Source organism: Nycticebus coucang, chromosome 5 (assembly GCF_027406575.1).
Source record: "Nycticebus coucang isolate mNycCou1 chromosome 5, mNycCou1.pri, whole genome shotgun sequence".
Taxonomy (NCBI): Eukaryota; Metazoa; Chordata; class Mammalia; order Primates; family Lorisidae; genus Nycticebus; species Nycticebus coucang.
This window is the reverse complement of record NC_069784.1, coordinates 39,749,859-39,753,949: the sequence shown is the minus strand read 5'-3', so window position 1 is coordinate 39,753,949 and position 4,091 is coordinate 39,749,859. Positions and strand designations below refer to the sequence as shown.

Genomic DNA, 4,091 nt, shown 5'->3' with positions numbered 1-4,091 from the left:
GACTATGGTGGTCCAGAAGAGCCCCCCAAATCCCGAGGGTGGTAGAGCAGCACCCAGCTTGGGTGCCGTGGTAGGGGGAGCTGTCTGGCTGTGCTTATAAGAGTTCCAGACTTGTATGGCAACAGCTGCTGAGGCTCTCAGTGTTCTCCACCACCTGTCCCTCCCTGACTCATAGCCCACCTCCTGCCCAAGGCCTCTGAGGAAGTCTCCAAACATCCTACTCCTGGTCACCCCTCTAATTTCAGATACCCAAATAAGGAGTTTTAAAGTGTGTCTGTGAGAAGCCTTGGGAGTTGTAAAACATGAGGCCTTGGAAGCTTTGTAGCTTTGAGGCAGCTCGATACAGGGGGAAAGGGAGAGAAGCCCAAGTCCAGGGTCAGGTGAGGCACAGGGACTGGGCTCCTGAGTCCTGGGGACAGGATGTGTACCTCTTCCTGGTGGGGTCAGACCAGGCTGGAGCATCTGACCTCTACCACGTACATTCTGGGTAACCATGGTCAGCTAGTTACCCTCTCTGGGCTGAAGCAACAGATTCTTGCCTTGCAGGGCTGTGGACTTTATAGCATCAGGGTACAAAGAGGTTGACATAGGCCTAGGAACAGATTCTGTGGTCAGTAGCTAGAACAGCACACATAATCTAAGCTAATGGCAACTCCGTCCTGTCAGCAGCTCAGGCCAAAAGCCATGGAGTCGTCCTTGATTCTTCTTTCTTAACATGCATCACCAGACCTATTAAATCCTGTCATCTCGCCCTATGTCCAGCCTTCTACCCCGGTCCAGGCCACCATCATTCCTCACCTGGGTCATGGCTGCAGCTTCCCAGCATGTCTCCCAACAGCCCCTCAGTCTTTCCTCAGCACAGCAGAGGGATCAAACCCTCCATGGCTCCCTGTTTCATTCACCCAAGTCTGTACAATAACCAGAAAGGCTGCTGGTGATCTCCCCCTGCCCTCACCTCTCTGACCTCTGCTCCCATTCTTCCTCCAGCCTCCTGTCCCGGCCTTGCTGACCTCCTGCTCAGCACATAGCACATATCACCTGACTCCCACGACTCAGTCTCGTCTTCCCCAGAGGCCTGCCTTGACCGCTGCAGTTAATACCACTCCCAGATCCCCTTACCTCTACCTCACTCTACAGTCCTTCCCCCACAGTACTTAGCACCCTCTAGCATCTCTAGTAACTCACTGATTTCATCTCTGTTTTGTTCCCCGATGTATCCTAGGCACGTAGAACTCAGAAAATATTTGTTGTGTGAATAACAGACTCTCACAGCAACCCTATGAGGTAGTTAAGGCAACATACTTTTCTTAGTGATAGTTTTTCCCCGGTTAATCTCTGATTCTCTCCAAGCATCTGGGGTCAGGGTCATATAAGGAACTGGCTCCCCAGTTGACTTGGCCCCCTCCCCTTTGTGATCCTACACGGGGGGTGCTGACCCCCTTAAACACTCAGGCACATGCAGTTGCAAACCCATTCCTTTGGCTCCCCTCTGCACAGCTGAGGCCAACTGGAGCTGAGTTTTTACTACTTCCTACTAAGTGAGAAAATTAGGGAAATTAATACAGAGAACACAAGAATTGTAAAAACTGGCTTATGAAGTGCAGGTTTCTGACTCAGTGCTCACAGTGAGCAGGCTCTGTCTTGTTTCTAGTATTTTCTTAGGTGGCTGTATTCTTGCCTCAGGGCCTGGCGCCACTCTCTGGGTGCCTGGCTTGTGTGCCCTCCTGTCTGGGTCTCAACCTCCCACCTGCTATCTGCCTCCCACCTTCTCCCTCCTGTCCCTGCAGCTAGAAACCTTACCCTGCTGTTTCCTAGTCTTGACCTAGAGAAGGTCACTTCTCTGGGGCAGATTCCTCTTCTGTAAAATGAGAAAGATAATAATACCTTGGTTCAGAAGTTACTGGTGGGGAGGTAGGGATGAAATAATGGGTGTAATGGGCTCTGGGAACTTTCAAACCTTACACAAACCTAAGGAAAACGGGAGGTATGCAGGTGAAGTCAGGACCTGCCCCAGAGCAGGGAATCTGATGCAGCAAGATCAGGACCCCTTTGTTTGGGGTCTTGCATCTGATCACAGACAAAGGAGTTTTGCTATGAGTTAACAGTGACCTTTTGTTCTCCCACCTACCTGGTTATAGATGAGACAGAAACTGAGGGAGCTGGAACACGGAGGGAAACTAAGGCCCAAGTGGGGCCATGTTTGGAGGTACCACCACATCTGGTACAAGATCCTCCAGGAACTGCCAGGTGCACTGGTATGCACTTCTAGTCCCAGCTACTTGGGAAGCTGACAGAAGGATCATGTGAGCCCAGGAGATACAGCAGAGAACAAGTTGGACAGGGCTCCTGCCCTCGTGGGGCACAGCACCTGCGGGCAAGGCAGATATTAAGCAAGTACACTCACATATTATTATCAACCACACAGTAAGGACTTGGAAAGTGAAGCATGGAGTGCCATGACAGTGTGCAACGGGGGCCTTGACTTTGTGGAGGGGATGTTAAGATGGCTTTCCTGAGGAGGAATTGTTTGAGTGAGAACCAGTGGCAAGACACTTATTTCTACCAAGTCAAAATGGGACTCCCCACAAGACCCCCATCCCCAGGAAGCTGGACAGAGTGTGGCCCCTAGGGTAGGAGATAAGACCCAGCAGGGATGGAGCAGGGAGGCCCTGAGGGGTGCAGCCTGGGCTCCTGCTCAGGCACAGGGAGGGCTTCACTCTAGTCCTTCTGACCCTCCCCATCCCCCAGCACACCCAAAAGTTCCTGGCTGCTCAGCCACCCATGGACGCAGAGGGGCAGGGCCCCATGACCTCATTGTAATAGCCTCCTACAGCCTTGCCAGCAGGAGGAGAAAACAAATACTGAAAAGCCACCCCCACCCCACCCCCACACGTCCTCCCCGTGCCTGCTCAGGAAGACTCAGGGTGCTGCTGCAGGCTCCAGCCTCAGGCTGCAGGCAGCTGCCCTACTCAGGAGGCCTGAATGGAATTCAAAAGTACTTACTTTTCACTGAAAAATTCCAGAGATTGCTCAACATTCCTTTAACCCCAGGAGCTGGGGTTTGGCAGAAGATTCTGACAGCCGGCAGGAATGAGAGCCTGTGGACCTGCCCGTCTCTGGACTGTCAAGGCATAGCCTCTCTATCCTGCTCCTTGGGGGCAGAGGGAGGGAGGCACGGGGCTTTCCCAGGGGCACTGATGGGGGAGGGGATTCTGATGGAGCGAGAAGGAGTTTGCACAATGCTCAGGCTTCTGTAGAGAAGAAATGATGCTCCTGCCCTAATGAGAGCTGCCATGTTCCCAAGAGGGTCTGAGGCTGGGGCTGCAAATTCTTGGGCTCTGGGGTGAAGATTATTTCCCAGCTCTCAGGAGCCATGGGAGCAGCTCACTGAGATGACTTCCTGTGGCTATTAGGGAGATAAGCTCCCTCTTCCCAGCTCTCTGTGGGAGGAGCCTGGCTCAAATGCCCCCTCTTCCAGGCAGTCCTCTTCTAAGAAGTCCGCTTCCTGCCTGGATTGAAATCTATCTTTTGCATCTTTTTGTAGTTCATGATGATCAGGTTTTCATGCACCTGTGTGAGATATGCTTCCTTCAGACTTGTCATGATATTGGCACATTACCCATCTGATGTAACAAAAAAAAGTCCATTTTTTCCTCTCCTCTGATAAGGCATTTATCAGATTATATCTCATCTCATGGTTGCTTCTAGAAATGTCTGCTCTCCCCTACCAAGGGAGAAAGAGAAGGCATAATCTTTTTGCTTTATATCTGTATAATTCTTTAGGGTCCTGCTGGCACAGAGATGTGGATGCCAAGATGTTCACCACAGCGTCACTTACAACAGGGGAAATGGCAAGCTATCTAAATGTTTAAGAATAGGGGTTTGATTCAAGAACTTAGAATGTACCAATATATCAGAATGCTCAGCAGCCATCAGCTATTACATTTACAAAATTATTTAAAAATATAGCAGAATATTAAAGTCAACAAACTTCCATCACACAGATGGAACTTTTTAGTGTTTGGCTTACTTATTTTTACTATGTAGATATACAAATACAGTAAAATCCCACTAGAACATGATCTGTGTGG

At 50.4% G+C, this 4,091-nt stretch overlaps 1 pseudogene; it reads left to right on the top strand.

Annotated features, from left to right (window-relative positions):
• Nucleotides 1-3,532: 3,532 nt before the first annotated feature.
• On the top strand, nucleotides 3,533-3,629 carry LOC128587083 (uncharacterized; annotated as a pseudogene).
• Nucleotides 3,630-4,091: the final 462 nt, after the last annotated feature.